We start from the raw sequence: 20,081 nt of genomic DNA, 5'->3' as shown, positions 1-20,081 counted from the left end.
TTTTGCATAGAAAGCGCTGAAGGTTTCATTGATTTCGAGGGGGTCTGTAGTGAGCTCTCCATTTTCCTTTTTTGTGGGATCTGTTGATCAGAAGACTTACATTTTAATTGATGCGCTAGCAGTCTGCCAGCCTTTTCGCCGTGTTCATAGACAAAGCCTCGTGACTTCAGTAGTAGACGTTCTGTTTTTTCAGATGATAATAATTCATATTTGGCTTGAAGATCCAACTTATTTTTGTAAATTTCTGGAGTGGGAGAAGTAGCGTATTGATCATGGACGTCACTAGGATTGAGAGATGGGCGGGGCTTAGCCCCAGGAGTGTGTTCAGTAATGCGCGCACGTCGAAATTTTTTTATTGCTCCTACATAGGCTTCGTCAATTATTCATTATTTGAAGAGCATTTATCAGAATCTGTTATCTGGATCACTTTCTTTTTCTACCCTGCTATTTCTCTCCTAAGTCTTCAGGATATCTTCTTTATATTAACAAAATAAGTCTAAATCAGTTCATTAGAGGCTGGGGCTATGTTTATGAAGAAAGATGTTTGCAAATATCTCCATCAATGCATTTGGTAAAAATTAATTAGGTTATATTCCAAATAAAGCTATTTATTTCAGTCTGATGCACTGAACAGGAGACAACATAATGGTGTGGTGCTTTATTTAATTAGTTTAGTTACAACTAGCTTATTTCAAAATCCGAGTGAAATCTGACAATACAGACAAATCTGAATGTTTCTCAAACATTTATTCTGCCAAATGAGAATACAGTATACCTTAACCCTTTGGGGGACACTTAGTTTTCAGAGCAGGTATCAAACAAATAAATAAGCTTAAACTGATAGTGAAGTTTAGAAAGAAAATTTGTTCACCATTTCTGTCCTATCTCAAAAACAGCTTTCATTATTTAAGTGCTCGCTAGAGCTACTTTACGAGATGGGCAAAAACACAAAGAAAAAAACTAAGGTCTTACTTGGAAGGGTAGTCCCTGAGCCCCTAACATTGAGGTAACTGCAACAAATCGCTTCAGATAGTCCCTTCTCTCTGCTAGCTCATGTGCATTTGCAGACACCATCATCTGTACAACATCTGTACAACATCTCCCTGTCGGCTAGTTGCCTGATATCCTTTCCATGCAACAAGAGCGGGCTGAGAGGTTGCGCGAGAGCGAGGCTGTGCAAGAGCGGGCTGAGAGGTTGCGCGAGAGCGAGGCTATGCGAGAGCGGGCTGAGAGGCTGCGCGTGAGCGGGCTGAGAGGCTGCGCGGGAGCGGGCCGAGAGCTACCTGCGGGCTGCGTAACAACAACAAACGCAATGCCCCGAAGAGAGCGCCTACGGTCGAGGAGATTGAGGACATCAAAAAATCCCTCGACTTTCTGGGTGAGGAAATCTCTGCTGTCAGGATGCAGCAGAAGACCATCCTGGACCTGGTGGAAGAGGTCAAAGCTCTGAGGCTGCAGAACATGGAGAAGGCAAAGAGGATCGCCTTTCTCGAGAACCGAGTGGAGGATCTGGAGCAGTACACCCGGATAAATAACATCATTGTGACCGGATTGCAGATTAAACCCCGGTCATATGCTGGAGCAGTGGCGAGAGGAGACGGAGAGGAGCAGGATGAGGAGGATGCTAACTCTGTGGAGCAACAGGTGACAGCATTCCTGCACTCCAAAGGGATGGAGGTAAAAAGTACAAACATCGAAGCATGTCACCCTCTCCCACGGAGAAGCAACACAGACAAACCGGCTTTAATAATAAGATTTGCCAACAGAAAGTATAAAATGCAACTGTTAAAGCAAGGGAGGAAACTGAAAGGCTCAGACGTTTTTCTAAATGAGCACTTAACCAAAAAAAATGCAGACATTCCAAGAAAGGCAAGACTCCTGAGGAAACAGGGGAAAATCCAAAACACTTGGACACAAAACTGCAAAATATTCATAAAGCTGAAGGGATCTCCAGAAGAGGCCAAGATCCTGGTCATCCGAGATATTGGGGAACTGGACAAATTCTGAGGGAGCCAATCAAAGCAACTTACAATCATGACACAAGGACGGGACACTGGACACAAGAACTGGACACTTTCCTTTATACTGAGCATAAAACACAAGGATATGGAAAATAATATTGATCCGGAAAATAATATTTTCAGCAACATCAATATCAGCTGCCGGTATTACACTGAAAATCAATACAATGCAACAATCAGAGAAGGAAATAAGATATCAATTATTCATTTCAATACCAGAAGCCTGTATGCCAATTTCCATAAAATGAAGGAATATCTCAGTCAGTTCAATACTCCATTCAATATAATAGCCATATCAGAAACTTGGATCAATGATGAGTTGGGAGTAGATTTTGAGCTGAACGGGTATGAACTTAATTATATCAACAGAAAGAACAAAAGAGGAGAGGGAGTGGCAATATATGTCGATAATAGTTTGGAATATAAAATTAATAATAAAATGACGGTAGCTGTTGATGATTGGATGGAGTGTATTACAGTAGAAATATGTTGTGAAAAAATGAAAAATATAACGGTGAGCTGATACAGATCTCCTGGATCAAGCATAGAAGTTTTTATAGATTGGATGGAAAGTACGTTTATAAAATCAACACAGAAGGTCATGTACATCTGTGGTGATTTTAACATGACCTCTTAAATCATAAGAAACACAAAATGACAGAAGAGTTCATGAACTCAGTGTTCAGTATGGGACTGTACCCAACTATTACCAGACCAAGCAGGATCACTTCTCACAGCACCACTTTAATACATAATATATTTACTAATATCCTGGAAAATAATACAGAGAGTGGACTACTATTAACAGACATCAGTGACCACCTACCTATTTTTAATGTATATTACTGTAATTATAGCAAGAAAAAGGATACTAAAAATTATAAATATATAAGAGTGATAACTGAAGAAACCATGATTGCACTAAAAAATGACTTAATGATACAGGACTGGAATGTAGTTTATAAAGAAAAAGATGCTGATAAAGCATATGAGGAATTTTTAATAATATTCAATGAACTATATAATAAAAATTGTCCTATAAAGAAATACAGTAATATACATAAATATACAAATAGTCCATGGGTAACCAAGGGGCTACAAAATGTCTGCAAAAAGAAAAATATATTATACAGACAATTCTTAAAGCATCGAACTATAGAGGCAGAGGAAAAATATTAAAAATATAAAAATAAATTAACTAATATTTTGAGGATATGTAAGAAAGACTATTATAATAAATTAGTGGAGAAAAATAAAAATATTAAAGGTATATGGACTGTACTAAATGGTATTGTGAGAAATGGATCCAAAACTACAAATTACCCGGAGTACCACACTGAAAATGATAAGACCATAAATAATATGGAGGATGTGGTGAATGGTTTTAACCAATTCTTTGTAAATGTGGGACCAGATTTAGCGGCAAAAATAAAGGAACCCGAGACAACACAATGTGGGGACATAGAAGATATGGGGGACAGAAATCCAAGTACAAATTTTCTAACTGCAACTGATGATGAAGAAATTATGCAAATTGTAAGAAAATGTAAAAACAAAACCTCTGCAGACTGGAATGATATAGACATGTTAACAGTAAAGACAGTTATTGAGGGAATTGTGAAACCACTCACCCATATCTGCAATTTATCTTTTCAATCAGGTACATTTCCAGACAAAATGAAAATTGCAAAAGTGATACCATTGTTTAAAACCGGAGATAGACACCATTTCACAAACTACAGGCCTGTTTCTTTACTCCCCCAATTCTCCAAAATACTCGAAAAACTTTTTTCAGATAGCCTGGACAAATTAATTGAAAAACACAACCTCCTTACAGACAGTCAATATGGATTCAGAACGGACAGATCAACATCGATGGCACTAATGGAACTAATAGAGGAAATCACAAAATATATAGACAATAAAAAAATAGCAATTGGAGTATTTGTGGACCTAAAAAAAGCATTCGATACCATTGATCACAGTATATTATTAAGTAAACTAGAAAAGTGTGGTGTTAGGGGAGTTGGGTGGAGCTGGCTGTCGAGCTATCTAAGAAACAGGCAACGGTTTGTGCAGATAGGTAACCATAAATCTGATTTCATGAACATTACATGCGGGGTACCACAGGGGTCAATATTAGGTCCGAAATTATTCATATTATATATCAATGACATGTAGAGTTTCGCAAGTACTGAAATTTGTTTTGTTTGCAGACGACACCAATATTTTTTGTTCCGGTGAGAATTTGCAGCAGACTTTGGAGACAATCACAACTGAAATAAATAAACTAAAACTATGGTTTGACAAAAATAAATTATCATTAAATCTAAGTAAAGCAAAGATCATGTTGTTTGGGAGACACAAAATAGATTGTAATGTAGAATTGATAATAGACAATACTAAGATAGAAATGGTACAGGAAATTAAATGTCTTGGTGTGATTTTGGATCATAAAGTCTGCTGGAAACCTCATGTAGGATACGTACGAGCAAAACTGGCAAAGTGCTCGGCAATTCTGTGGAAAACAAAATATATTCTTGATTGCAAATCTTTGCGTACTCTATATTACTCGTTGTTTTTGCCATATCTGACTTACTGTGTCGAAGTCTGGGGAAACACCTACAAAACCACTCTGCAGCCGATATGTACAATACAGAAAAGAGCAATAAGGACAATAAACAAAACAGGATACAGAGATCACACAAACCCACTATTCATAAAATCACACATGTTGAAATTTATGGATCTGGTCAAATTCAGAACAGCACAAATAATGTACAAAGCGAGAAATAATCTATTGCCAAAAAATATACAAGGAATGTTTAGTGAGAGAGAGGGGGGATATAATCTAAGGGGAGACCTAAATTTTAAAAAACCAAAGGTTCGAACAAATATGAAAAGCATGTGCGTATCGAGCTGTGGGGTGACTTTATGGAACAGACTGGAGACAGAAATAAAACAAAGTGCAAATATAAATCTGTTTAAAAAAAGGTACAAAAAATATTTTTAAACAAGTATATGGAAGAGGAAGTATGTTAACGGAGGATGATGAGGGATAAATCTATAAATAGAATAGGGTTGATTGTTATATTAGAACTAACTTAGTATATGGTATATATGGTATATATTTATTTATGGGGATAGTTTATATATTTATATTTATATTTACAGGGATAGGTATGTAGTAGATATTTATTTTTGTAATTATATATTTATATAGATATTTATGAAGTGTATATATGGTATGTAAGAACTTTGTACCAGAGTGGGAAGATGGCACAGCTGCTGAGGGAGTTTGATGAGTACCAACTCAACATCCTTGGAATCGGTGAGATGAGGTGGAGTGGGAAGTTGTGCAATGATGGAAGGACAGTCCTCTACTCCGGACATGAGGACCAGCACTGCCGTGGAGCTGGCATGATCTTGGATAAGGAAGCCACCAGAGCCCTTATCGGACGGAAGCCTGTCAGCGACCGGATCATCACAGCACGCTTCCAGTCAAGACATGGAAAGACCACTATAGTCCAGGTGTATGCACCAATGGAAGATGCTGAGGACAGTGATAAAGACCAGTTCTACAACCAGCTACAGGATACTTTCGACAACATCCCCAGTCATGACGTGAAAATCTTGATGGGTGACGTCAACGCTCAAGTTGACAGTAGCAGGCAAGGGTTTGACACTGTGGTTGGACCATTTGGAACAGCACAGAAGACTAACGACAATGGGGAATGTCTCTTGCTTTTCTGTAACATCAACAGCCTCAACGTTGGAAATACCTATTTTCAGCACAAGATGATACACAAGAAAACATGGAGAGCACCCGATGGGACAACAAAAAATGAGATTGATTACATCTGTATTAGCCAACGCTGGAGGTCGTCACTTCTCAATGTCAGAGTGTTCAGGGGAGCAGATGTAGGTTCAGACCACCACCTGCTAGGGGCAAGGGTGAGGCTGCGGTTGAAGAAGCTCACAGTGAAGAAGAAAGTGAAACCCTATGCAAGTGAGAAGCTCAAAAACCCTGATGATAGCCAACAGTACCAGCTCAACCTCCAAAGCAGATTCCAGCTATTGCAAGAGATGGGGCCAGACTTAGAAGACCAGTGGGCACTCTTCAGGGAAACAGTCACAAAAAGTGCAGAGGAAACCATCGGTAGAAGGTGGGGTTCAAGGAAAGAGCAATGGATACAGGAGCCTACCTGGAAGCTCATTGATGAAAGAAAGAAGATGATGGGTAACAGAGATGGAGCAAAAACAGAGGAGGAAGAGAAACGAACAGATCAACAGTACCGTGACCTTGACCGCCAAGTGAAGAAGAGTTGCCGTGCAGACAAAAGGCACTGGTTGGAAAAGAAAGGCGCTGAGGCCGAGGAAACAGCTAAGAGAAACGATTCAAGGACCCTGTATCGTCTAGTCAGAAAGCTCTCTGGAAACAACTCAAACGTGCCTGTAAAGGACAAACATGGGAGGATATTGGTGACTACAGAAGAACAAAACCAACGGTGGATGGAACATTTCCAGGAAACCCTAAACCAGCCAACACCAGGTACTCTGTTCGACTTCGAAACAGAAGAAATACCAGATCCACTGGAGGTCTGTGAGGAGCCTATCAGGACAGAGGAAACCATAGAAGCCATTAAAGCTATGAAAAACAACAAGGCAGCAGGACTGGATGAGATCTCAGCAGAGATGCTGAAGCATGGGGGTGAGCCTATAGTGGAGATGCTGACCAGGCTGATGGACTGCTGTTGGCAGGAGAAACAGGTCCCTAGGGACTGGCAAGAGGGCGTGATCGTGAAGCTCCCAAAGAAAGGGGACCTCTCAAACTGCAACACTTGGGGGGGAATTACTCTTTTATCCATCCCTGGGAAGGTGTTCTGCACAGTGCTCTTGAAGAGGTTGAAGAAAGATGTTGACTGCCGGTTGAGAGAAGAACAAGCTGGTTTTCGTAGCAACTGCTCATGCACAGAACAGATATTCACCCTTAGAAACATCAGTGATCAATGCCTTGAATATCAAACACCATTAGCACTGAATTTCATCGATTTTAAGAAGGCATTTGATAGTATACACAGGGAGACTCTCTGGAACCTTGCTCTGTCATACGGAATACCAGAACGCTTTGTCAGTATCTTTTAAGAGCCTCTATGCAAACTCAAGGTGCTGCATAAGAACGGAGGAAGGAACAACAGATTTTTTCAACATCACAGGTGTCAGACAAGGCTGCATCCTTTCGCCCTTCCTCTTTCTTCTGACAATCGACTTCATCCTGAAGAAGACCACCAGAGAAGGCAGAGAGGGTATCAAATGGAGGGATGAAGCAAGGCTGGCAGACCTAGATTTTGCAGATGACTTAGCCCTGCTGACTGAAAACAACCAGGATCTACAACACCTAACCACAAGGCTAGAGGAGTTTGCCGGGAAAGCTGGGCTGCGAGTGAGCTCCGAGAAGACCAAGACAATGGAGGTGGGAAACCACATCAGTCAAACACCACTGAGCATCATTGTCAATGGCAGCCAGGTGGAGACAGTTGATCTGTTTACTTACCTTGGCAGTGTTATCAGCAACAGAGGCGATGTGGAGCCAGACATCAACTGCAGAGTAGGGAAAGCCTCTTCAGTGTTCTGAAGGATGAATAATACCTGGACAGCAACCAACATCAACCTTGACACAAAACTCCGACTGTATAACAGCATAGTCCTACCCACTGCAATATATGCAAGCGAGACATGGAAGTGTTCTGTCAAAATGACCAAAAAGCTGGATGCCTTCCACCAGAGAAACCTAAGGAAGATCTTAAAGGTGAGGTGGCAAGAGCACGTAACACATGAAGAAATCCTCAGAAGGGCTAAATCAAGACCGCTCAGTGACATTATTACAGCCAAGAGGATGCAGCTGGCAGGACACATCCTCCGCCTACCCAGACACAGACACTCCAAAACAGCCATGACCTGGGTTCCTCCAGACGGCAGAAGAAAGAGAGGAAGGCCAAAAAACACCTGGTGAAGGACATTCCTGGAAGATCTAAAAAGGGTAAACATTGCCTGGGAGGAAGCGGAGACAGTAGCAGCCGATAAACGGACATGGAAGCTTGCTGCCCGATGTGCCTCTAAAGGCACAGGAGAAACCAAGGTCTAAGGTAAGGTAATATATTGTATATAGTGTGTGTGTGTGTGTGTGTATATATATATATATATATATATATATATATATATATATATATTTTTTTTTTTTTTTTTTTTTTTTTTTTTTTTGTAGTTATATATTTATATAGATATTTATGAAGTGTATATATGGTATGTAGTATATATTTATATTTGTAATTATATATTTATGAAGTGTATATATGGCATGTAGTATATATTTATTTTTGTAATTATATATTTATATAGATATTCATGAAGTGTATATATGGTATAATATTTTTATAGGTGTATTAATGTAGTTTGGATTTCGGGGTAGTTAAAAAGGGGTGGGAAATTAAAAAAGTATTGTACTTCTTCCCACTCCTTTTTCGAACAATGTGCGGTGTTTTGTAATGTCTTAGCTCTTTATTTTTTTTTATTTCTCGTTTTCTTTCTTTTGTATGTACAAATAGTTACATACATTTTTTATACATGTTCGAAATAAATTCATTCATTCATTCATTCATTCATTCAACACTGTCCTTATGGGACTGTGTCATGTCATGCTTATTAAAGAAGCTTTTTTCCAATTTCTGCAACCACAACTGACCAAAGCATCATGCTTGATGTTTTTGCCAAACACTCTGCATGGGAAGCAGAAAGCAGCATTCAGGTTGACTGAATACTCTAACCATGTGTACTTAGCAAACCAGCTGTGGTGAAACGCCCTCTTCTGTGTACCAAAGATGTCTTGTGGATAGCTATTCAGCTTTACCTGTCTGGGCCCTGTGTCTTTATCACCTAAATCACTAAGAGAAGATGCTGCAGCTTCTTGATCCTTTTCTTCCTCTTGGCCTCCTCACTCACCTTCTGTCTCTGTTGCAGTTTCTTCTCTTTCTAGATCTATTTGCTCGACCTCCTCTGAATCTGGATTCACTTCCTCTCTCTGACTGGAACTTGCCTGATGCTCATTTTCCTCCTCAGCCTCTCCTGCCTCACCCTTCAAGGAGTTCAAAACCAAAATTAACATGATGAAACCCTGAAGTTAAATTAATATCATATCTTCCAAGATTGCTAGATGACGTTGGGAATGGGGTTAGCCTACCACCAAAATAAATGCATTGGCCGATTATCTGACATGGCAATGTACAGGAGGCCTACAGTAGCCTATGATTGTTCTCATTAAATTAAATTATTATAAAATAATCATTAATTCATTAAATATTTTGTTGTGTAGGCCTACTGTATGTAAGCTGGCCTATCTTTAACATCCAATGAGACTAGTTTAGACTATAGGCTAAGCCTAGACAGGGAATACAAGTCAAGTTGGTCAGAACTGAATATGAAATAAGGGGCTAGTTTATGCCATGCAAGACGGTTAATTCAACAGAAACAGAGGTGCACTAAAGGCGTTGATCAGACAGGAACAGCTGAGTGGGCCATCGCTTGCCATTTGCTTTTATCCAAGCTTGATTAAGGCATATAAATATGGGGATTACTTTATTTTCACTCTTATATCATTCAACTGGAGGCGGATAGCATACTGTGCATGTTGTCTTTCTTTTTAATTCGGTGTTTTTTTGATAGCCTGCACATCAGTGCTGATATGGTGACTCCTGACCAGGGGCGTCAGAAGCATGTTTAATGTGGGGGGGACACACTGGTGGGGGGTCTGGGGGTCCTCCCCCAGAACATTTATAATTAATTAGATGCCATTTCCTGCATTCTGGTGTATTTTTAACAGGTTGTTAAACACCTAATTTTACCTACAAAAGTCACTTAATTCAATGACTATTTTAGAGACTCAACAATACATCCTCATTCAACAACTAGTCCATACATTCATCAGCCTGTTTTTAAACCCACCGCTCTGCCTAAGATAATGAGATGAATGTGATGCAATTTATCACCAACAGTGACTTTATGGGTGCATTTTACTTTTTATTTTGTGTTTCCTTTTTTATTTAGTTTTAGATGTAATGCAACATGCCACTGTGCCAAGCAATAGTGACACTCAACTGTATGTTTGAAAATAAGAATATTCATAATTTCACACAATGAACAGGCATGACATGGCATCATGCAAACTTCATAACACAAAATCACACTGTGTCGAGCAACGGTGACACATAAAAAATATCTTCACAATGAACAGGTGCAATTTTTTTCACCACCAACAGTGACTTTAGTGGGTGCATTTTACTTTTTTTTCCGATTTAGTGATACTTATAACAAAAATGGCATGGCATCATGCAGTCTTCATAACACACAATCACACTGTGTCAAGCAACGACACATAAAAGAGAACTTCACACAATGAACAAGTGCAGTTTTGTCAACCTGCATGCAATGGTGGTACTACAGTAGCATTTACAGATCAGTATAACAAACAGATTTATAGATAGAACTCCTTCTTATATTGGTGCCACCACAATTTCTACCACTTCATCACTTTTATCCCCCTTTCCTTCACAATCCACCTGGAATAACATCCATCTCTCTCCATCGCTTTCCTTTCTACTATTCCTTCCCCAGACACTGATTTCCCATCTTACTTTCCAGAAAACTGGCAAAGACCAGACAAAACAAGGAATCAATAAATATCATCAGAGCAGACTTGACCTCATTCTTGGCATTACAGTAAGACAGGCCTACTGGGTTTGAATTAAATGATAGCTAACATTAAGCTAGCTCAGGGGTTTTCAAAGTGTGGGAGAGTCTGCCCCCCCTCAGAGAGCAAATAAATGATAGCGCCCCCCCCCCCCCCCCCCCCCCACAATTTTTGTTGTTGCTATACTTAATGTTCCATTTGTATTTAAAAAAATGGTTGTTGTACACATTATTTTTTTTCTTTTACACATTTTAAACATATGAGCTTTTTTAAAACATCTTTATTTTACACATTTTAAACATCTGTGCTTTTTTAAAACCTCTTTTTTTTTACACATTTTAAACATCTGTACTTTTTTAAAACCTATTTTTTACACATTTTAAACATCTGTGCTTTTTAAAATCTCCTTTTTTTACACATTTTAAACATCTGTGCTTTTTAAAACCTCTTTTTTTTACACATTTTAAACATCTGTGCTTTTTTAAAACCTCTTTTTTTTACACATTTTAAACATCTGTACTTTTTTAAAACCTATTTTTTACACATTTTAAACATCTGTGCTTTTTAAAATCTCTTTTTTTTTACACATTTTAAACATCTGTGCTTTTTAAAACCTCTTTTTTTACACATTTTAAACATCTGTGCTTTTTAAAACCTCTTTTTTTACACATTTTAAACATCTGTGCTTTTTTAAAACATATTTTTTTTTTACACATTTTAAACATCTCATAGCATCGTTAGCTAGCACCTCTTGGCAGACAACACACTGTGGCAGTGGAGCATCTTCAGATCCAGTCCATGAAAATCCAAACTTTAAATAATCGTGGTCAGACTTCCTTCTTTTTTTTTGCTTGGCCCAGACTCTGTCTCCTCACTCACTGTAGCTTTAGGTACTAAAAATCGATCCATTTTGTCTCTGGCAAAGGCTAGCTGAAGTTCGCTAAATGTCCGCAATAGTAACTTATTCTGGTTTATTTTTCCTCATGTTGCGCGCCCCCCTGAAGAACTCTGGCGCCCCCTAGGGTAGGCGCGCCCCACACTTTGAAAAGCCCTGAGCTAGCTGCTACATCTCCTAACATTGACTAGCTAGCTCACTGCACTAACATTTCCATTGGGACAAAGAAACCCTGTCCTGTGGGGAAATTCTGACTGACTTTCCGCTTCTTTGTAAAGAATGTCCTTATGTCCATTGTGTCTGGGGAGGAGCAAATACTGCAAACAATTCATCATCAACCAAGAATACCCCATTAGGCTAAGCTTATTTCATTGTTTAGTTGATCATTAATTTAACGTGGCCTAGGGTTCATTTTGAGGGCAGATAACAAAAGAATAAGGTTTCAGCAAAAGCTACACATTGTGAGGTGGCAATGTGGCTGACGTCACTTCCTCCACTTTCGAGCAGCTGCACCAAAATGTCTGCTCGCGCTGAGATTCACTCGCACGTGGTGAGTTGTTGTCGGGAACGCCCGGAAAACCCAGAGTGGATTTTCAGTGGTCTGTATATTCTCTTATCAATCAAGTGGAATGGATTCTTTCATGAAGCAATAGAAACTGTGCTGGGTGAACTAATATTTTATGTTAAATGTGGGGGGGTCCAAACGAAGGACTATGAAATGTGAGGGGGACACGCCCCCGCCACATTCAATGGTGTCAATTATTGAACTGAGAAGTTGTTCTTGCCTCCTAGCTTTATTTGCCCTAGATGTGTATGAGATAATATTTCCCCTTATTACCACCTTAAGGGTCTGCCATAGGAGGAAGGGAGAGATATTATATTTCTTATTGGTGTCTAAGAAATCATCAATGGCTGTTGAAATCATTTGGCAGAATTCTTTGTCTGTCAGCAGTGTAGTATCAAGTCTCCATGGGGCCCGGTCAGAGAAGTTAAGTGGGAAGGAGAGATCTAGTATTACAGGGGCATGGTCAGATTCGATTATGGTGGAATATTCTATGTTTTTAACAAAGGGAAGTAAAGCACAGTCTATGAAAAAATAATCGATTCTGCTATAAGAGTGGCGGACGTGTGAAAAACAGGAGAATACTTTATTATGAGGAAAGCGAAAGCACCATGGATCAATACACCCAATTTGATTCATGAATGCCGACAACATTTTAGCCATTTTGGAGGGAGTTGTTGACCTTGGGCTGGAACGGTCCAGGGAGGGGTTAAGTGCACAATTTAAGTCTCCTCCAAAAATTAAGCAGCGAGAGTTTAGGTCAGGTATAGAAGAGATTACTTTTTCCATAAATTTCTCATCGTCCCAGTTGGATGCATACACGTTATGTTTCAGACTGAATGTCTGAATGTTATCAGACATTCTGTCACATGTCCCAGACCCGGTGAAATGTAACTGAATTGTCTTGGCCAGCCCTAAGGGTCCCATCTGCATCCCATCATTGCTGAGGAGTGTGCTCCCATCACCCAATCAAGCATCCAGCTAGAGCAGGTCATGATATTTTTTTTAACCATATTAACATGCCATTGTTGTGTATTATGCCTGATGTCAAGACTCTCGTCTCTGCGAGCCTACCACACAGATTTAATACTTGTGTCATTTTTAGGGCATACCTAACAACCCGTGTTTTCTCCCCCCCCCCAATCTGTCCCTCTGAGTTACATGTTGGTCCTGGGATTGAGATGCTGGCCTCTTCTGCCCCTCGGACCTGCTTGATCCATCCTGGTGCCCTGTGTCTGGTTGGAGTTTTATCGCACCGCTCCTGTGGAGGACGGCCCCATGAGGACAGTTGAGGGTTACACCTGGAGGACGCTCTGGACTCTTACAGTAATGCTTTTATGGCTGAGGACTACAGTTGACTTGCTAACTTTAGGACTGCAGTTGTCATGAACAGTTTTGCACTCAAGTTTCCATCAATGAAGAGTTTATAACATCAACGAAACTGTCTTCATGTTAAAACTGTTAATGTTATAGTCAGGCTGTCTGTTGTTGCCCAAATGAGGATGGGTCCTCTCGAGGTTTCTTCCTCATGTCGTCTTAGGGAGTTTTTCCTTGCCACTGTCGCCACAGGCTTCATCATTGGGGATAGATTAGGGACAAAATTAGCTCATGTTTTAAGTCGTTCAAATTCTGTAAAGCTGCTTTGCGACAATTTTTATTGTTAAAAGCACGATACAAATAAACTTGACTTGACATTAACCAATAGGACAGATTTATGGTAGAGGGACCCTGAAACAATAATAAAACGGTCATGTGGGTCAGATATAATATTTGTGGCAGTGAAAGTGTTTTTTTATGAACTATGATTGCTGTGCCACGTGACTTGGAATTAAAACTCAAATGAAAATTTGGCCCGCCCACGATTTTTTAAGTCTGATGTGGTCTTTAACCATTAAATGTGTTTCCTGCAAACAAGCAATTTCACATGTTAAAAGTTTAAGATGTGCAAAATCCTAGTTCGTTTTGCAGGTCCGTTCAAGCCTTTGGCATTCCATGAAATAAATCTTGCATTTGCCCCTCCTATATTCTGACTACTCTCCTGTGTCCTGTTCATGACCTATGAAATCTGTCAGTTACTGTATGTCTGTGGAGCTACACGCTCTGCTGCACCACAGCCCAACATTCACTCCAAAGAGCATATGAAAACTAACTCCACTTAAAAATAAATAGTAAAATGGTGAAGATAAACTAATAATGCTGCCAAAATGAATTTGAAATCCAGGGATGCACACACCCAATACCCTAATAACCCTAACAGAAACCCCAATTCCCCAATATAACAACAGAACATAATAAAACAACATGATAACGTTGCCCATGTTAGCCTCCCCAACTGAGGCAAACTGCAGGCCCACCATAGCTCTCCTATTCTTCTGCAACTGCATCCTCATTAACTCAATTCTCACTCGAGGTGCTCCCAATCATTTGAACAAGGGCATTAACATCACTGTATAAACACACAGGAAGTTGTCTCGGCAAGAGAGAAATATATACAGCACTGATGGCATGAACAAGTGCAGGTTAACCCGACATCAGGTATTAAATTGGTTAATTCAGGGAAAGTTTGACAGCAATCGTATTAACATGTCACAAATTATTTCATGACCTATGGTCATGAGCTTTGGGTAATGACCGAAAGAACAAGATCGCGGATACAAGCGGCCGAAATGAGTTTCCTTCGCAGGGTGGCTGGGCGCTCCCTTAGAGATAGGGTGAGAAGCACAGTCACTCGGGAGGAGCTCGGAGTACAGCTGCTGCTCCTCCACATCGAGAGGAACCAGCTGAGGTGGCTCGGGCATCTTTTTCGGATGCCTCCTGGACGCCTCCCTGGGGAGGTGTTCCAGGCATGTCCCCCCGGGAGGAGGCCCCGGGGAAGACCCAGGACACGCTGGAGGGACTATGTCTCTCGGCTGGCCTGGGAACGCCTCGGTGTTCTTCCCGAGGAGCTGACCGAGGTGTCTGGGGAGAGGGAAGTTTGGGCTTCCATGCTTAGACTGCTGCCTCCGTGACCCGGTCCCGGATAAAGCGGAAGAAGACGAGACGAGACGAGAAATTATTTCAACTCCTGTACCTAAAATGGCCTTAAACAACAATGAACTATTTATTTAAGCCAACCGATTTTCTACTTGTATAATGTAGGAGAGAGAAAAAAGGGAAATAAAATATAGTCAATACCTGAAAATCTTGGACGAAGAAAAAAAAAGAAAGACAGAAAGAAGAGAAAAACGAAGGGACCTGTGCCGAGCAGTAAGAGAGTCTGAGTGTGAAGAGTCTCTTTTTTAATGTAAAGTCCAGAGCCTGTTGTAGAGACCATCCTTCTCACTAATGAGCGCCACCGGTCACAGACGTTTTTATCACTCCTTAATTACCCAACGGTTGTCACCACCAGGCGAGCGGGGTACATCAGCCGAAACCGAACTCCCTTCTGGTAGAGCACCTGTTTCACCTTGTTGTAAGCTGTGTGTTTCCTCGCCAGTACGGAGCTCAGGTTGGGATAAAACCTCAGAGCCTTCTCCTGAAAAACCACCACATGATTTCTGGACCATCGCAAGGCTGCCTCTCTCCGCTGAAACCGAAGAAAGCGCACGACAAAAGGTCTTGCTGGTTTCCCATCTTTCGGCTTTGGGCCAGTCGACCGGTGAGCCCTTTCCAGCTCAGGCAGTTCGGTAAATACGTCAGGACCCATACACTCCACCAGGAGATCGGCGATAAACTTGACCGGGTCCTTGCCGTTCTCGCTGCCCTCCGGGATGTTCACTATCCTCAAATTGGATCTGCGTGACCTGTTTTCAATATCGTCTACGCGGTCCAGCAGTGCTTGGTTTTGAGTTGGAGAGGTTTAATTGTAGCCTCAGCTGTGGTCAGTCGTTCAAAGTTCTCCCCAGCGATGGTTTCCGTCGCTGTAAGGCCGGCTTGGAAAGAACCGACCGTGTCCCGGAGGGCATCCATAGCTGTCTGGAGTGGTTTTAAGGACTCTTGAATCAGCTCAGAGACATCATCTTTCAAGCCAGCTCTCTGCTTCACCAGCTCAGCCACCAGTTGCGACACGGAGATGGAGTCAGTAGCTCCCCGGGCAGGTAAGCTAACGTTAACATCTTCGCTGTTAGCAGGTGTGTTAGCTGAGACTGCGTTGGCTGCCATGGCTGAGAGTTTGCTTGCTATGCTAGTGCTGGCTCGTGTTGCAACTGGAGTTTGTACGTTGGCTTTCTTCGACTCTGTATTGTTCATTTTAGTACCAAAACGTACCAAATGACTTTAAAACAAGCTGTGGCAGTTCGGTGAAAGAAAGTCCGATGTTAAAGTAGAAAATTTAACAAATGTGATCGGGAGACCCGGCGCCAACGTGCTACACCTTTACATCGATAACCGGAAGTCTCCGGGATTTAAGGCTTTGACAAAACTTTTAAAACCTTTGTCCTCCACAATGGAAAAGGGCTGGAAATCAGTGGCAATCATTTTAGCCAACTCCTCATCAATACTGTGCTGTTTGGCTGGGGTCATCTGCTTTAGTATACACTACCGTTCAAAAGTTTGGGGTCACCCAGACAATTTTGTGTTTTCCATGAAAAGTCACACTTTTATTTCCCACCATAAGTTGTAAAATGAATAGAAAATATAGTCAAGACATTCTTCTGGCCATTTTGAGCATTTAATCGACCCCACAAATGTGATGCTCCAGAAACTCAATCTGCTCAAAGGAAGGTCAGTTTTATAGCTTCTCTAAAGAGCTCAACTGTTTTCAGCTGTGCTAACATGATTGTACAAGGGTTTTCTAATCATCCATTAGCCTTCTGAGGCAATGAGCAAACACATTGTACCATTAGAACACTGGAGTGAGAGTTGCTGGAAATGGGCCTCTATACACCTATGGAGATATTGCACCAAAAACCAGACATTTGCAGCTAGAATAGTCATTTACCACATTAGCAATGTATAGAGTGGATTTCTGATTAGTTTAAAGTCATCTTCATTGAGGGGCGGAGCGCTGTCGCCTCACAGCAAGAAGGTCCGGGTTCGAGCCCCGTGGCCGACGAGGGCCTTTCTGTGCGGAGTTTGCATGTTCTCCCCGTGTCCGCGTGGGTTTCCTCCGGGTGCTCCGGTTTCCCCCACAGTCCAAAGACATGCAGGTTAGGTTAACTGGTGACTCTAAATTGAGCGTAGGTGTGAATGTGAGTGTGAATGGTTGTCTGTGTCTGTGTGTCAGCCCTGTGATGACCTGGTGACTTGTCCAGGGTGTACCCCGCCTTTCGCCCGTAGTCAGCTGGGATAGGCTCCAGCTTGCCTGCGACCCTGTAGAAGGATAAAGCGGCTAGAGATAATGAGATGAGATGAGATGATCTTCATTGAAAAGAACGGTGCTTTTCTTTCAAAAATAAGGAAATTTCAAAGTGACCCCAAACTTTTGAACGGTAGTGTAAACTGACTTATTTTGCTTGGAGTTGCAGTAGGAGGGGTTATTATACTTGCACTACTAGTAGCTGCTGCTGTAGCAGTTGTTGGTTTGGGACCAGACACACCAGGGTCAGTAGACGTTGAGGCAGCTTGCCCTCTCTCCTCCAACTGCCCTGTGGGATGGACAGTTCTGATGCGTCTGTGCAGGTTTGTGGTGGAACCTGCTCTTACTGTTATTTTCATTGTACAGTGAAGGCACTCTGCTCTGCTATTCCCAATATCTTTAAACTGCAGCCAGATGCTGCTTCGTTTACGGGTGTCAGTCATATTTACATGTTTTTGCAACGCACTCACACTGTCCTCCTCACCGCTGTCTATTGTCTGACTGAGGGGACGGACAGACGCTCCACCTGACTGTCGCGTCTGTCCCCCTCTCTGTTTTCACATAATGATATGAGCCTATATCCTCACATGTGATTGGCCACAAGGCCACCATGCTGTCAATCAAAACAAAGTTCTGCCATGAGCAGAGCTGAGCCACTGAGAGTGAGAGCTGAGCAGCGAAAGGAAAAAAAAAGTGGGGAGCTGGCTGTCACTCGATGGGAGTTGGCTCTTCTGATTCACTACGATGCTTTTGCGCATGACACATCACTAGTCAGCATTCTTTCAATGTTTATAAAAGGGATCACCATAATCTGGTTCAGTAGCCCTTTCACTTTCCAACAATGCTATACAAACCTGGATAAAACATGGCTTCATCTTTGGCATCATGCTCAATTGGACAATTGACAAATTGCCCCGAAGATTGTCACAAACTAGATTATGTGAAGAACCTCAAAAGGTAAGCCTACTCATGATCACTTGGACATAAAGAACTTAAACATGTAGCCTTTTCACCCATTATTAAACACTGATTTTTTAATATTTTTAATAATGTAAATGATAGCCCTTTGAGGACTGAGTTAATGAGTCTACTATTAGTGCCTAAAAATATGAGCAGATTTTTTAAGTCTTGTAGCTTTATAAATTATATAAAATGTAATATTACCAATTTCATTATTACAGACCAAAGAATCTGATTAGGATTCAAAAACTGTCAGATGGAGATCAGGAATTGCTGCTCCACAGATGTGATCTGGAGTCCCTCCCAGATGAGGCAGTCATATGTTTACACCACAAGAAAGTCTACTTAGACCTGTACTCAAGTCTACAAAAGAAGTGTTGCAATCCATATAAAGTACATGAGGATACCAGGAGAAAAAGTTTGAGAACAGTGACACCAAACCAAGCTAATGAAATAAATATAATGATAGGACATCAGATTGTTAAGGCTGGTATGAAGCTGTGCACTGTATGTCGTACCAAAAAGTGGGTTCCATGTGACCCACAAGATGAGGAACATCTAACAGAGACAGAGCTAATGGATACAGAGAGTGAGGAATACTTACCAAATGTAGAAAGAGAAGAACAGTTAAATCAGAGCATCACTGCTCTGGGTGTATCACCAGGTAAAGTTGCCAGGCTTCGTCAAACGGGCAAATTAAGCTATGCTAAACGAAAGGTGAAACAAGTACAGGAAATATCAAAAGAAATAATATGACTTCCGGTGAGGCGAGACACCAGCAAGGCCGCATAGCTTGTGGCTCCGCTCCGCTCAGCTACCCTACCCCCATGCCATAGCCACATAATTGAACTAAACTTCGTTAAAATAGTTTCACAAAGTGCTATTAACAAATATGTCACAAGATCCGAAGCAAAATCCTTCTCGCTCATCAAGACAGCCGAAAAAAACCTCAATAGAAGACAAGATGGAGGCGCAAGACCGTAATGCGAACTCAGCCACACCTGACCACACCAAAACCGAACTTGCCAGCATCAAAAGTATCTTGCAAGGGATAGCGGCAGATGTAGCTATGCATCGTGAAAACAAGCCTGGAAACACTACAAACTGCTGTGGAGCAACTTGGAGCGTGGATGACGGAGGCAGAAGCCAGGATTTTGGATCTAGAGGAATGCTAACAACAGCCGAGAGGCTAGCATAGACTCATCTCATCTCATTATCTCTAGCCACTTTATCCTTCTACAGGGTCGCAGGCAAGCTGGAGCCTATCCCAGCTGACTACGGGCAAAAGGCGGGGTACACCTTGGACAAGTCGCCAGGTCATCACAGGGCTGACACATAGACACAGACAACCATTCATACTCACATTCACACCTACGCTCAATTTAGAGTCACCAGTTAACCTAACCTGCATGTCTTTGGACTGTGGGGGAAACCGGAGCACCCGGAGGAAACCCACGCGGACACGGGGAGAACATGCAAACTCCACACAGAAAGGCCCTCGCCGGCCACGGGGCTCGAACCCAGGACCTTCTTGCTGTGAGGGACAGCGCTAACCACTACACCACCGTGCCGCCTAGCATAGATTCCGCTACATTAAACTTGAAAAAGCTCCAGGATAAAGTTAC

The 20,081-nt window shown here is 41.5% G+C and overlaps 1 protein-coding gene across 1 annotated transcript in view; it reads left to right on the top strand.

The window, feature by feature from the left end:
- Positions 1-5,316, top strand: part of zgc:172120 (uncharacterized protein LOC799440 homolog) — a 126,274-nt gene extending 120,958 nt beyond the window's left edge. Inside the window, exon 5 of the mRNA XM_060925217.1 lies at positions 5,276-5,316. The gene's annotated coding sequence lies outside the window, so the exon portion shown is untranslated. The remainder of the gene's footprint in view (positions 1-5,275) is intronic.
- Positions 5,317-20,081: the final 14,765 nt, after the last annotated feature.

This window comes from Neoarius graeffei, chromosome 7 (genome assembly GCF_027579695.1).
Source record: "Neoarius graeffei isolate fNeoGra1 chromosome 7, fNeoGra1.pri, whole genome shotgun sequence".
Lineage (NCBI taxonomy): Eukaryota > Metazoa > Chordata > Actinopteri > Siluriformes > Ariidae > Neoarius > Neoarius graeffei.
The sequence above is the reverse complement of the archived record's forward strand: the minus strand, read 5'-3'. Positions and strand labels throughout refer to the sequence as shown.